The 16411-nt window shown below is 36.3% G+C and overlaps 1 non-coding gene across 1 annotated transcript; it reads right to left on the bottom strand.

Annotated features, from left to right (window-relative positions):
• Nucleotides 1-1522: 1522 nt before the first annotated feature.
• LOC142521554 (small nucleolar RNA R71) lies at nt 1523-1629 on the bottom strand. The gene has a single exon (XR_012814261.1). It is a non-coding gene; the product is annotated as a small nucleolar RNA R71 (small nucleolar RNA).
• Nucleotides 1630-16411: the final 14782 nt, after the last annotated feature.

Raw genomic sequence — 16411 nt, 5'->3', positions numbered from 1 at the left:
GTTTTGAACGTGCTGAGTCATTAGATTCACTAGGTTTGAATGTTGCAGGTTAGGATGAGATTGAGGGAGGCGCTGACGCTTGAATGAATCGAGTCCGGTAGTACACTCCCAATGGACATTATTTTACGCATTAGATTGATAATCAAAATTTTAACGATTTTGTTAATGATTTAATTAGAGATTTTTATGCTTTATTTTGAATTTAATGTTGATCATGTTAATGGTTGACGTAGGATTTTGTTAATTGATGAGTTAGATATTTTATGTACGTGAGATTTCAAATGTTAAATTATTTTTTATGCATTTATGATTTTTGAAAAGTTGTGTGATTTTTAATTAAAGGTTTCAAATTTTTATAAAGAAAAAAAAATTTAGTAGGAATTTAAGGTTGAAAAGTAGTGGACATTTCACACTTTGATAGTGATAGTCCAAAAGATCGAAAGCTAAGAAATTTGACAAATCGTTCATGCAATCACATTTGATAAATAATGAAAGACACTGAATTATTTTCTGTGTGTTGAATTAGTTTAATATAGCTTGAGAGTATGTTAATAATTAGGGAATCTTGTCAAAAACATATTACAACTGTCAAGATTATTTATTTGAACTATCCAAGGTAGGTAATCGATATTCTCGAAAAATTCATTTTCACTTTATTTTAATATTTTCATAGAATTAAATTTTCCTTGAAATTTAGTAGATAAACTCATTCCAATTATTGTTCATACTTTGCTAAAGATTAAATTTTCGAAAATAAAAATTATGTGATACAGTCTCTGTGGGAATGATAATCATACTTCATATATTATATTATAACTTAACTCGTATACTTGCGATTTATTAGAACTTAAAAGATTAATTTTATTGGGGAATTTACAGTGCAAAAAATGTTCGATCAAATTTTTGGCACCGTTTCCGGGGAATGTTCATTCACAAATTTTTTAGTTATTTTATTTAGTTTTATTTATTTTTCTTGATCCAATACCCTCTTTTATTTCATAAACCTCTTGTGGCGTATGTCACGATTCGTAGAGTTGGAGCTTGAAGCATTTGATCTAGAAATATAGAGAAATTTTCATAGAAGGAGGCAACAAAAGATTAAGATGACAGAACAAAAAAAAACCAAGGCATGAGGAGGAAGAAGAGCAACATCATGAGATGCCACCACGAATACCTATGATGGATTGTGCCCAACCTTTGCTTGATGGAGCAATTTCAAGTGTCATGATACCAGTTGTGCACGTAAACCAGTTTGAATTAAATCCAGCCATAATCCAGATGATTTATAACTGATGCCAATTTGGGGGAGCAATGTTGGATGACCCCAATATTAAAATACAATTTTTTTTCGAAATTTGCGACACTTTTAATTAAGAATAATGGAGTTTTTGATGATGCTATTCTTTTGCGTTTATTTATTTTCACTGCGAGATAAAGCTAAATCATGGTTAAATTGTTTTCCTGTAGGTTATATTGATACACGGGAAGATATACAAAGTACTTTCCACAATCAATGATGATGAAATTGAGAACCGACATCACCATGTTCGTCCAATTTGATCAAGTGTCTTTATATGAGGCAAGGGAGCGCTACAAAGATTTGCTGAGAAGATTCCCACATCATGACCTACCTCCGTGGCTTGTGGTATAAAGTTTTTACTATGATTTAACAACTTCTAACAATACTACGATATATACTGTAACTTGTGGAAATCTTTTGAGAATAACAACAGAATAATGGAATGAATTAGAGGGGAAAATAGTGGCTAGCGGTTATCATCCTCAGTCCGAGAGGAATAACTAGAGGAGACCCGTGGTAATGGTAATCCATCAAGTGAATGAGTTTACTATTATGGTTGCACAGTTGGAGGCTCTAAATAAAAATATTGACAATTTAAGTATAAGTGACATTAGTATGAGAATTCAGGAGGTATTCTGTGATAGATGTTGTGGTGAACACTTCACCAAAGATGGCAAGATGGAAATCCATTTTACGTGCCAGAGGGATAGCCAGTGAATAATGTGGGTAGACATAATCGTAAGATGAATAAACCTTATTTTAACACTTACAATCTTGGGTGGATACAACATCCAAAATTTTCATGGGGTGGTTAAAACCATCAAATATGCCCACAAGGAAGTCAACAATACGGAAAACAACCAATGTATAAGTCCGAACCTCAAGAGGAAAATTCTAGTTTGGAACAATTGATGACAAAGTTAATTTCTTCCATTGAGACTAGACTGTAGAATCAAGATGCATTAATTAAAAGCTTGGAAAATCAGATAGGGCAGTTGGCCAAGCTGGTGGTGAATAGGGTGTCTGATACCTTGCAAAGAAATACCAAAACAAATCCTAAGGTGCAAGTAAAAGCTATTGAATTGAGGGGTGACAAAATTCAAGAACCCAAGGAGAATAAAGAAGAGGTCAACGACAAAGATGAACAATCAAAGGCACCCAAAGTTAAGTCCTTTAACTCTACACATGAAACCACCTCACATTCTAATATTGTTATTCTCCCACCTTTTCTTGCGATACTTAAGAAAGAAAATATGAATGCACAGTTTGGTAAATTTATTGAAATTTTTAAGAAATTATATATTAATATTCCTTTTTGCTGATGATGCTTTGATGCAAATGCCTAGTTATGCTAAATTTTTGAAGAACATCTTAGCAAATAAAAGAAATTTGGAGGATCACATGAATATAAATTTGACAGAAAGTTTTTCTACTTTGGTACAAAACAAGATCCCACCAAAACAAAAAGATTCAGGGAGTTTTTTTGCTCTTTACGTGATGAATGATACGGGTTTTCATAAATATTTGTATGATCTAGTAGCAAGTAGTAATTTGATGTCTTTGTTTGTGTTTAGGAAGCTTGGATTGGGAGAACCGAAGCTTATTAGGATGTCTTTTCCGTTTTCGGATAGATTCATCAAGTATCCAAGAAGGGTATTGAAGATGTTCTTGTTAAAGTTGAAAATTCATTTTCTCGGGTGATTTCATGCTGCTTGATATGGAAGAAGACTAGGAGATTCCATTGATATTGGGGAGACCTTCCTTGCAACTGGAAAAAAATATTATAGATGTTCAAGAAGGGAAGTTGTGATTAAGACTATGAGATGGGAGATTACTTTTGATGTTGTAATACCCTTAAGAACACATTGCACAATAAAGACATCTTTAGATTGATTCTTTGGATTCACTTGTTTGAAATTTTGTTCAGGATGATTTGAAGGATTAAATGGAATCCATACTCATGAGTGAGGTAATAGAGGAGGACGTGAATGAAAAAAAATATGAAATATGATGGATCCTATGCTGGGCACCTTGAGATGCTTCAAACACAATATTCTCCAAGAGCTGCAATACCTCGTGTTCTAAGAATATTTACACCAATGAATTAGATCAAGTTTGATATTAAATCAAGCAGAAAACACTCGAAGTAATACATCGTTAAGAAACACGATGTATTTTATATCCTGTGTAACTGAATAACTGAAGATAAGGGAGATCAGTTCACACATATATCAGTTTAGTTATGGTGAGAACTGAACTGATAGATATTCGAACTGATCAAATCAGTTTAAATCTAGGAGATAACAGTTAGAGTGCACAAGATATTTTATGGATGTTCGGAGACTTCAACTACTCCTACGTCACCCCTTCTACCTCCTCGAGTAGGATACACTAGAAGACTTTGATTAATTACAACAAGTGTAATAACTCACCCAGCTTAGGACTTACTCTACTGCCTAACTGAACTCCTAGTCTAGAATAAAGGCAACACCTTCCAGCCAACACTTGTTTAACATCTATGTGTTAAAGACCACATACACAAATTATACCTCTTTTTGCAGGACGGAATTTGAGTGTTAGTGTGTGTGTGAACTGATATCTGAAAACTACCCGGAAGTGTTATCACATAATGAGGGAAAATATGCTTCTAAAAGTAAGTTGATAACACGTTGAAGTGTTCCCTCTGGGTTGATTTCTTCTTCAAAGGTGATAAGCATTATGCGTGCCCTCTCTGTACAAATCAGTTCGAAGCCTGATCAGTTTCAGTTTATGCACACTTAGGTAAATTCATTAGAAACAAATAAACAAGTTTTGTTAAAAACAAAATCAAGATTGCGAACATGAAATGTTCCAACAATCTCCCCCTATTTTGATGATTTCAAAACATGAACAGTTAAAGCGATTTAAAATAAATTTAAACGGTTAATAATTCTCCCCCTTTGTGAGAATTAAAAAAGTTTAAAAAACATTAAAGCAAATAGAAGAACTTTCAGTTCGAGGGATAGCAGAAAGAAAAGCTCCCCCTCAACAACTGAATAAAACGAATTGAATTTTTTTTTTCAATTCGATATATAACAAATTTAAAATCAGTTTTAAAGAATAGCTCTTCCCTCAAGAACTGGATCAAAAATTCCCCCTCAAAAATATAATTGTTACGCGATTTTAAAAAGAATTTTAAGAAATAAACACTCAAACAATTAAGACAACATATGAACTGGAAAAATCAGTTCAGTTACATGCAAACTAACTGGATACACATGATTTTAATTTAATCCACTACGCGTCCCTTGTTTTATTATAAAGCACACCATCTTATGTATGAGAATTGCTACTATACTTAGCAAATATCAAATAACATCAAGTATTAGTCAGTTTATATAAAATAGAACTGAGTGTACCAACAATTGGTTGGCTAGAATGCTTTAAATGCTGCATCGATTTTGAGTTTTTTTTGCCATAAGAATAGTTAATTGCCTTGGACTTGATCTCTCTGTTGGCTAACCGGTCTAACTGATGCAAACTGGACTCAACTGATGCTGAACCGCAATGATCAACTACTAGGATCTGATATGGCAATGAAGCGACGACACTTCTGATGATTAAGCTCCACTTAACTCATCAGTTTCAGCTGGTAGTTGGGTTTCGTCTGTTGATCAGTTGAACTGATAAGCTGGCAATTGACATCTTATTCGGTGACCAGTTTAGCTATCCTGCTGTCAGTAGAGACTCAAAAATCCTGCAAACAGCTAAACAACAAAATAGCACAACAAACATATAAATTATTATCAAAGGGTTTTGAAAATCATTTTAAAAACATTTTAAAACACATTTTAAAAAAGAATATCAGTTTTCAAATGTCCTTCTTAGAACAGCTAGCTCTGATACCAATTGATGGATCGTGTGCTGGGAATCTTGAGGTGCTTCAAAGACAATATTCTCTAAGAGCTGCAATAGCTCGTGTTGTAAGAATGTTTACACCGATGAATTAGATCGAGTTTGATATTAAATCAAGCGGAAAACATTTGAAGTAATCATTCGTTAAGAAACACTGATGTATTTTATATAATGTGTAACTGAATAACTGAAGATAAGGGAGATCATTTCTCGCATATATCACTTCAGTTAATGTGAGAACTGAACTAATAGATATTCGAACTGATCAAATCAGTTTAAAACTAGGGGTTAACAGTTAGAGTACACAAGATATGTTTATGGATGTTCGGAGACTTCAACTGCTCCTACGTCACCCCTTCTACCTCCTCGGGTAGGATACACTAGAATACTTTGATTAATTACAACAAGTGTAATAACCCACCCAACTTAGGACTTACTCTACTGCCTAACTGAACTACTAGTCTAGACTGAAGGTAACACCTTCCAGCTAACACTTGTTTAACGTCTGTGTGTTAAAGACTATATACACAAGTTTTACGTCTTTGTGCAAGACGTAAATTGAGTGGTGGTGTGTGTGTATGTGAGAACTGATATCTGAAAACTACCCGAAAGTGTTCTCACACACTGAGAGAAAATATGCTTCTAAAAGTAAGGTGATAACACGTTGAAGTGTTCCTTCTGGGCTGATTGCTTCTTCAAAGCTGATAAGCATTATGCGTGCCATCTCTGTATTTTATCTTTTCACTCCTCACCTCTCATCATCATCTTCACTGAGCTTTGGCTTCTATTTATAAGCGTTTGGTTGAACGTACAGTGAAACTCAGTGAATGAATCCGTTGCAGTTTGAATTTTTTCCCCCAAATAGGTATTTGGAACATTTGGCTTTAAGCGTTGCTGCAACGTCTCTTATTATACCTTGATCTACAACAGCTTTTGTACCTTTGCGCACAACTGGATTAAGCTTGTTGTATCTGCAAACTGGTTCGATCCTAACTGATGTTCTGAACTGGTCTTGAACTAGTGAGGTGAAATCAGTTGACTCGTTAGCTGAACTGATTTCACTGATTCAGTTGAACTGGTCAGTTGGCTCTTCATCAGTTGAACAATTGATTATCTGGACAAGCTTCTAAAGGTCTTCTGCTGAACCACCTGTCAACTAGGCAATCAGTTGAACTGCTCTTGATATTTCAGTTGTACTGGTTCAGTTCGATCAATCAGTTGGCATTTAGTTTGCGTCTCGATCGCTTCAGTTTAAGCTTAGTAATTGATCAATTCAAAGCCTGATCAGTTTCAGTTTTTGTGCAATTAGTTAAACTCATTAGAAACAAATAAACAAGTTTTGTTAACATCAAAATCAAGATTACGAACATGAAATGTTCCAACAAAATATTATCAAACTTCAATGCCAATCTACCATGAAAGAAGCAAGTCAAATTTAGATTGGATTATTTACGAAATATGACGGAGGTGATAGAGGCCAAAATGATGGAGGTCAAAATATTGAAATTCCTCAAAGAGCACAAGAGTGCATTCGCGTGATAGGTGACAAAAATTAAAGAGGTAGTGAAAGTTGAGACCATCAAACTTCTTGATGCAAATATTATCTGTTATATTTCTAGCAATGCATAGGTAAGTCATGTTTAGTGTGTGTCGGAGAAAGATGGGATAATTGTGATTACAAATGAAAAATGAATTGATACCCACTAGGAGAGTTATGGGTTGGCGTGAGTGCATAGATGATATGAAATTGAATGATGCAACTCGTAAAGATCACTTTCTCCTTCTCTTTATTGCTCAAATACTAGAGAGATTGGCAGGGCATGAATTTTATTGCTTTTTAGATGGGTATTCGGTACACCTATCTATATGACAATTTTTCATTTAGACGTATGCCCTTTTGTTTATGTAATGCCCCTGTCACTTTTCAGAGATGCATGACTGATATTTACCATGATATGATTGAAAATTCCTTACAAGTATTCATAGATAATTTCTCTATTTTGGCTCCTTATTTGATGATTGCTTGAAGAACTTAAATATGGTTTGGTTGAGATGTGAGGAGACCAACTTTGTATTGGGGAAAAATGTCATTTACGATAAAATAAGGATTGTTTTTTAGCAAGGAATTGAGGTGGACAAGGCTAAGATGAAATTTATAATGAGATTTCTATAAGATTGCTAAACCTTTGTATTTTTTGTTAATGAAAGATGTGACATTTGGTTTTATTTCTGAATGTGTGCCGTTGATCGAAACAGTGAAGGAGAGATTAGTGATTACACCCCTGACTGGAATCTACCGTTTGAGGTCGTGTGTGATACTAATGACACTGTTGTGGGTGTCATCCTTAGGAAAAGAAAAAACAAGTTATTTCATACTATATACTACGCAACTAAAACTTTGAATGAGGCTCAACTGAATTATGCGACTATTGAGAAAGAAATACTTGATATAGTATTTGTGTTTGATACATTTTATTCATACCTTGTTTTATCTAAATTTTTGTTTATTCTTATTACTCTGCACTAAAGTATCTACATGCTAAGAAAGATTACAAACACAAGTGATTAGATGAATTTTTTTGTTACAAGAGTTTGACCTCAAATTAACGATAAGAAAAGTTTAGCGAATGTGGTAATGTATCATTTGTCTAGGCTTTAACTCATTAGAATGAATTCTTGGATAATTGTCGAGCAAAACTTACATTGTGAAATCTTCGGTAAAAAGTAAATAAAATTCAAGCTCGATATAATCGCAAGTGAACGATGTCGAGCTAGTGTACAAGAGTACAAGTATCGTTCCTCCAGAGACTGTATTTCACTGATATTGTTTCCAACTATATTTTCTTTAGCAAACGATGATCAGTTTGAATGATTAAATACCAGTGATTAAATAAGTAAATAGTTGAATGCAAACAAATAAAATGAAATAAATATGTATAAATAAAATGGAAAATTTATTTGTTGGGAATCCTGGTTCACCCATCCTTAGTTATTTTCACTAACTAATCTTGACTGTTGTTAGCTTCGTTCCACAGAATTCCCAACAAGGATGAACACTCCCACTTGAGCTATATTAAACTAATTTGACACGGTGAAATAATTAAACATCTTTAATTATTTATCAACGGTGAATTTCATGCCCAATTTTTGGAATCCCATAACCTTTGACCTATTGGACTATCATTATAGAACCCGTTAAATCAGACTACGTATTAGCTATGCATAATTACTATTATTTAAAAATTAAAATGATTTCTTTTATATTTAAAGCATTTTAAAAGTTGTTTAGTCATGATCATTTATTTTAATCGCAGAAGTTTAGTTTTTGTCTTTTCAGTTAAATAAGCGAGGCTGGACTGGAGTTGGAGTATTGAGATAAAATTTAATGATAAGAAAATATTCTTAAATTTAATTTAAGTCAAAGAATAAGTTATTTTAATGTAAAAGAATGTTTAAGGATTTATTTAATTAATTAGAGATAAGTAGTAAATAAATTCTTTTATGTCCAATAATTTAATTAAAAGCCTAAATTAAAATGTGTGACCAATTGAGATAAGTTAATCTAGGCTTATTTTATTTAAGAAATTGTAACTTAACAAGTTATTAATTTATTTTAAGAATTAGCCATGCATGCAAGAAAATTACTATCTCAAATTAATTTATTAATTCACTAAAATACATAATTAGTGTTTAAAACTTTAAGGAGATAAAATTCAATAATTAAGCAATTTTCCCTCCATTTTATAGCAAGATTTCGGCCACCCCCTTGATGGGATTTAATTAGTTTGACAACTCGCCATTTTGATCCATTTTCTTATTCTTTTCTTGGTAGATAATCCCTTCATTTTTAATCATCAATAAATCATGATTTAAGCAATATTCTCCCCTAATTTTGATAAGAAATAATCGGTCATCTCACCTCCAAAATCAACCCACAAATCCTATGATATCATATCATTCCCTATCTAACAAACAACTATGATAGAAGGATATTGATTACCATTCAAAAATCCCATTTAATTAGTAAACTTCCCTTCATTTCATAGCCATTTCCTCCATCCAACTCCTTCGATAAAAAAAAATGTGATTTTAATTATATTACGTGCATAAAAATATAAAATCTTTATTTTTGAGATATATGCGATATGTCTTGTGGCCACCTCACGCTTATGGGATTCAGCTTATGGGATTATTACGTCACCCGGTGACTTACGACCGGTTCATGTTCATGTATGGGTACGGATATCCAGTCCAAGGGCTGTGATGATCTCTACCGCCCAGTATTCTGTGGTTTAGTCTGATCAGACGTGCATGTTATGTTATGTTATGTTATGGGCCACTTGCGCAGAACATTATCTCAACAAAAAATTATCATATGCTATTTTATGACAGGGCTCTATCGAGCAAACATTTTACGTATGATTTTCAGATATGCACGTATTTATAATTATCTATGACACGATTTTTATCTCACGCTTTACGATATGATATCTTTACATGGCACGAAATTTTATGATATATTTTACTTTTTATTCACGATATATGCATGCTGAGTCTTTAGACTCACTAGACTTGATTGTTGTAGGTATTGATGAGGTCGGGACCGAGGGCGGGGACCAGTGAGCTAGCTTTGGTCGGCAGTAGTAGGAACCCGAGGACCTCATGTTTATCATTTACTATTTTTGTTCAAACTCAGTTTTTACTTTGAAGAATTATTTTAAGTTGTGGTTTTGAAAACATTATTTACTTCCGCTGCTACTTTAAACATTAAATCTTTTATCAGTTTATTTATGGATGAGACATGTTATTTATTTAAAGAGAAAAATTTTAAATTATTCCGCAAATTTTCAAATACGAAATACGGGCCTCTACAGTTGGTATCAGAGCCTATGTTCTTGTAAAGGGTTGTACTACTACTGATCTCGAGAAGCTCACGAAGTCACGTCTTCGGTCTGTAAGTTTTACGTTTACGCATTTCGTTTAAAGCATGAAATATTTTTACAGCATGTTTTCATGAAATGTTCTATGTCAATATTATGGTTATGCAGTATTTATTTAAATTTAAAGAAATAATGGAATTATGCATGTTGGTTACGTATGAGTTATATGTAGGGAACAGTATGCCTCCTAGACGCATTCCTGAGCGCACGAGAGACGATGAGCATCGTCATGAGAACGGTGAGGATCATAGGAAAGAGAGAGATTTACCACCACCCCTTCCACCGGACATGAACGCCCAGATGCTATCCGGAATGACGCAGTTCTTCGCACAGTTTGCGGGGAACAATAGTGGGGTAGCCAGGCATACGGGGCCTGAGGCTACCTATGGGCGGTTCATGAAGATGAGATCGAAGGAGTTCTCAGGGACGACAGATCCCATGATTGCCGAGGGCTGGATTAAGTCCCTCGAGGTTATCTTCGAGTTCATGGGGCTTGGGGATGAGGACTCTAGAGGCCTTTCCACGGCCCATCTAGGAACAGAGGACAGCAACAGCAGGGACGTGTAGTCCCGAGGGCCACAGATTATCTAGTCTGTGCTAAGTGCACGCGCCGTCACGCTGGAGCTTGTATGTATGGCTCAGGGAAGTGCTACAAGTGTGGTAGTCCTGACCACCCACTGAAGAATTGCCCTCAGGGGAGTCTGCCTACCCAAGACAGAGTTTTTGCCCTTCATGCAGCGGAGACGAACCCGGAGACTATGCTTTTGACATGTATCTTGAAGCTTTAAGTTTATATTTGAAAGTTATTGCTTCGAGGGTTTGGGTTAAGATTTTGAACCTAGAATTGATGATAGGATTGCATGCTCTAATCAGTGTTACTTTCGGGAAGTTGGTTAGAAGAACCTTAACCTCCACATGTCTATAAGTTTAGTTCATGTGATAATTGGGTTCAGCTTGGTGTTCCAACCTTTCAGGGAAAATTTTTTATAGCTGGTTCAGCTACGAATGCCTTGATAGATTCAGGGGCTACTCGTTCGTTCATTTAAGAGGTCTTTGCTAATTTCCTCAAAGTCAAAACCATTGGGCTAGATGTGGCGTATTCAGTAGTACTGCCTTCTGGACAGGAGCTGACAGCCACTAATGTGATCCGAGACATAGACCTCGAGCTTCATGACAATCTTGTTTATGCGGATCTTATCGTGCTGCCGATGCCAGAGTTCGACATCATTCTGGGGATGGACTGGCTATTACGGAACAGAGTTTTGATTGACTTCCAGCGGAGATCTGTGCTAGTCCGACCGCCAGGGAGAGAGCAGTTTTTATTCGAGCCAGACAGGTACTTTCCTTTACCGCGAATGATACCTTGTGTCCAGGCTAGGAAGCTTATGCGTAGAGGGTTTCGGGCATTTTTAGCGACTTTTGTATCCGTTCCTGAGGCGCCCAGTCAGTCAGCCTCCGATGTCCCAATTGTTAGGGATTTTCTAGACGTTTTTCCTGAGGACGTCTCTGGTATGCCACCCGGGCGAGAGGTGGAGTTTTCTATTGAGCTTATGCCAGGTACCGCACCGATATCAAAAGCACCGTACCGATTAGCACCGACAGAGATGGCAGAACTCAAGTAACAGATTCATGAACTTCTTGACAAGGAGTTCACTCGCCCGATTTTTTCACCTTGGGGCGCGCCAGTCTTATTTGTGAAGAAGAAGGATGGTTCGATGAAGCTCTGTATTGATTACTGGGAGTTGAACAGGGTTACAGTGAAGAACAAATACCCACTTCCGAGGATTGAGGATTTATTTCATCAGCTGCAGGGAGCTTCAGTATTCTCAAAGATCGATCTGCGTTCTGGTTATCACCAGTTGAGGGTGAAAGATACCGATGTTCTCAAGACTGCTTTTAGGACTCGTTATGGCCATTTCGAGTTCCTAGTGATGCCGTTCGGTTTGACGAATGCGCCAGCGATCTTCATGGATCTCATGAATCGCGTATTTCAGCTGTATTTTGATCAGTTCGTGATAGTATTCATAGATGACATTATCGTCTACTCAAAGAATTAAGAGGATCACAGCAGGCATCTGACCGCAGTTTTGCAGACCTTGCAAAAGCACAGGTTATTCGCAAAGTTCAGTAAGTGCGAGTTCTGATTAGAGAAGGTGGCGTTCTTAGGCCACATCGTTTCTAGCAGCGGTATCGAGGTAGACCCAGCGAAAGTTGCAGCAGTCAGAGATTGGGTTGTGCCGCAGAATGCATCAGAGATCCGTAGTTTCCTTGGGCTAGCAGGATATTATCGGAAGTTTATTCAGGGATTCTCCTCTATCGCAGTTCCACTCACGTCGTTGACAAATAAGAATGTTAAATTTGTGTGGAGCGATGAGTGTCAGAAGAGCTTCGATACTTTGAAGCAAGCTCTTATATCAGCGCCAGTTTTGGCCATGCCGTCAGGGCCTGGCGAGTTTGTGTTGTATACCGATGCTTCGAAGCTCGGTTTAGGCGCAGTGTTGATGCAGCATGGGAAGGTGATAGCGTGTGCTTCTCGTCAGTTGAAAATCCATGAGAAGAACTACACTACCCACGATCTAGAGTTGGCAGCCGTAGTTTTTTCCTGGAAGATTTGGAGGCATTATTTGTACGAGAAAAGTGCCAGATCTTTACCGACCATAAGAGCCTCAAGTACTTCTTTACGCAGAAAGAGCTAAATATGCGTCAGAGGCGTTGGTTGGAGCTAGTGAAGGACTATGACTGTGACATTAGCTACCACCCGGGCAAAGCTAATGTAGTTGAGGATGCACTGAGCAGGAAAGTCACAGTGATGGCTCATTTGGTGATTTCGAGACCCCTTTAGTTTGAGATACGGAGGTTTGATCTAGAGACATATCCTCGAGGTAGAGTTCCTCGTCTATCTACTTTGACGATTCAGTCTTCTCTTCTAGACCGTATTCGCAGTGGACAGTCAACAGACGAGCAGTTGGCAAAGTGGAACCAGAGAGATGAGGCCAAGGGCAGTATCTTGTATACAGTTAGCGACGGTATTGTGAGATACCGAGACAGAATGTGGGTTCCTAGCAGTGATTCTATTCGAGCAGATATTTTATCTGAGGCCCACATGTCGCTGTACTCTATTCATCCTGGGAGTACGAAGATGTACAGAGATCTGCAGTTGTTGTATTGGTGGCCCGGAATGAAGAAGGATATCAGACGTTTTGTATCCGAGTGTCTGACGTGTCAGCTAGTGAAAGCGGAGCATCAGCGACCAGCAGGTACCCTCAAGCCTCTTCCTATTCCCGAGTGGAAGTGGGAGAATTTTACAATGGACTTCGTTGTCGGTTTGCCGAAGTCAGTCAGAGGATCAAATGCTATCTGGGTGATTATTGATTGTCTTACCAAATCAGCGCACTTCTTGCCCATTAAGACGACTTTCACCATGATTTAGTATGAAGAGTTGTATATCCGAGAGATAGTCAAACTTCATGGTATTCCCGTTTCTATTGTTGTTTAGCACAGCTTTCCACCCTAAGACCGATGGGCTGTCAGAGAGAGTTATCCAGATTTTGGAAGATCTTCTCCGTGCTTGTGTCATCGATTTCTCAGGGAGTTGGGAGTCGAAGTTGCCACTGGTAGAGTTCACCTATAACAACAGTTTTCAGTCGTCTATAAGTATGGCTCCGTATGAAGCACTGTACGGTCGTAAGTGTAGATCTCCTATTCATTGGGATGAAGTAGGGGAGAGATCAGAATTGGGTCCGGAGATTATTCAGCAGACTACCGAGGTAGTAGTCAAGATCCGTGACAGGTTGAGGACTGCGCAGAGCCGACAGAAGAGTTATGCGGATCGGAGGAGGAGAGATCTAGAGTTTGCTGTTGGCGACCATGTTTTCGTGAAGATAGCACCTATGAAAGGTGTCATGCAGTTCGGGAAGAAAGGAAAGCTTAGTCCGAGATTCATCGGACCATTTGAGATCCTCGACAGGGTTGGGACGTTAGCTTATCGTGTTGCTCTTTCGCCGAATCTGGCCGGAGTACACAATGTGTTCCACGTCTCTATGCTGAGAAAGTATATGGCGAATCCTTCGCATCTCTTGAATTTTGAACCGTTGCAGCTCACTCCGAACCTGTCGTATGAAGAGAGACTAGTGCAAATTTTAGACAGATGGGAGATGAAGCTTCGGAACAAACTGGTGAAGCTAGTGAAGGTCAAGTGGCTTAATCATTCGGAGGAGGAAGCTACGTGGGAATCTAAGCCAGAGATGAGGAGTCGTTACCTCGAGTTATTTGGTGAGTTTTAATTTCGAGGACGAAATTTCTTTTAAGGGAGGGAGAGTTGTAGAACCCGTTAAATCAGACTACGTATTAGCCATGCATAATTACTATTATTTAAAAATTTAAATGATTTCTTTTATATTTAAAGCATTTTAAAAGTTGTTTAGTCATGATCATTTATTTTAATCGCAGAAGTTTAGTTTTTGTCTTTTCAGTTAAATAAGCGAGGTCGGACTGGAATTGAAGTTTTGAGACAAAATTTTATGATAAGAAAATATTCTTAAATTTAATTTAAGTCAAAGAATAAATTATTTTAATGTAAAAGAATGTTTAAGGATTTATTTAATTAATTAGAGATAAGTAGTAAATAAATTCTTTATGTCCAATAATTTAATTAAAAGCCTAAATTAAAATGAGTGACAAATTGAGATAAGTTAGTCTAGGCTAATTTTATTTAAGAAATTGTAACTTAACATGTTAGTAATTTATTTTAAGAATTAGCCTTTCACTAAAATACATAATTAGTGTTTAAAACTTTAAGGAGATAAAATCCCCCTTGATGGGATTTAATTAGTTTGACAATTCGCCATTTTGATCCATTTTCATATTCTTTTCTTGGTAGATAATTCCTTCATTTTTAATCATCAATAAATCATGATTTAAGCAATATTCTCCCCTAATTTTGATAAGAAATAATCGGTCATCTCACCTCCAAAATCATCCTCCAAATCCTATTATATCATATTATTCCCTATCTAACAAACAACTAGGATAGAAGGATATTGATTACCATTCAAAAATCCCATTTAATTAGTAAACTTCCTTTCATTTCCTAGCCATTTCCTCCATCCAACTCCTTCGATAAAAAAAATGTGATTTTAATTATATTACGTGCATAAAAATAAAAAATGTTTATTTTTGATATATATGCGTTATGTCTTGTGGTCACCTCACGCTTATGGGATTCAGCTTATGGGATTATTACTTCACCCGGTGACTTACGACCGGTTCATGTTCATGTATGGGTACGGATATCCAGTCCAAGGGCTGTGATGATCTCTACCGCCCAGTATACTGTGGTTTAGTCTGATCAGACGTGCATGTTATGTTATGTTATGTTATGGGCCACTTGCGTAGAACATTATCTCAACAGAAAATTATCATATGCTATTTTATGACAGGGCTCTATCGAGCAAACATTTTACGTATGCTTTTCTGATATGCATGTATTTATAATTATCTATGACACGATTTTTACCTCACGCTTTACGATATGATATCTTTACATGGCACGAAATTTTATGATATATTTTACTTGTTATTCACGATATATGCATGCTGAGTCTTTAGACTCACTAGACTTGATTGTTGTAGGTACTAATGAGGTCAAGACCGAGGGCGGGGACCAGTGAGCTAGCTTTGGTCGGCAGTAGTAGGAACCCGAGGACTTCATGTTTATCATTTACTATTTTTATTCAAACTCAGTTTTTAACTTGAAGAATTATTTTAAGTTGGGGTTTAGAAAACATTATTTACTTCCGCTGCTACTTTAAACATTAAATCTTTTATCAGTTTATTTATGGATGAGGCATGTTATTTATTTAAAGAGAAAAATTTTAAATTATTCCGCAAATTTTCAAATACGAAATACGGGTCTCTACAATCATTATCGACGTGTATTCAATTTCATATATCTATATAAATTGTAAATTCATGGATTTTATTACGAAATCCTTTTGCAAATTATTCTCTCGAACTCACTTGCAATATGAAATATCATCAAAGCTAGCTAGAATTGAATAATTCAATCAAAACAATAATAAAATAAAAAACAAAGTAAAAGTCGAGTATTAAATTATGTCAAACAATAATTCGAGGTCGGATCCCATTCGAATCCCAAAAAACAAGGAGCTTAGCTACTAGAGTTTATAATAATAAATGCAATGCACAATTAAAAAAAATATTCATAAACTAAAAATACTAGCGTAGATGAAGAACGGTCGACACGCTGCTTGAAAAT

Source organism: Primulina tabacum, chromosome 12, assembly GCF_025594145.1.
Source record: "Primulina tabacum isolate GXHZ01 chromosome 12, ASM2559414v2, whole genome shotgun sequence".
In the NCBI taxonomy this organism is placed as follows: domain Eukaryota; kingdom Viridiplantae; phylum Streptophyta; class Magnoliopsida; order Lamiales; family Gesneriaceae; genus Primulina; species Primulina tabacum.
Note: the sequence above shows the minus strand (reverse complement) of the source record. Positions and strands in the feature narration are given on the sequence as shown.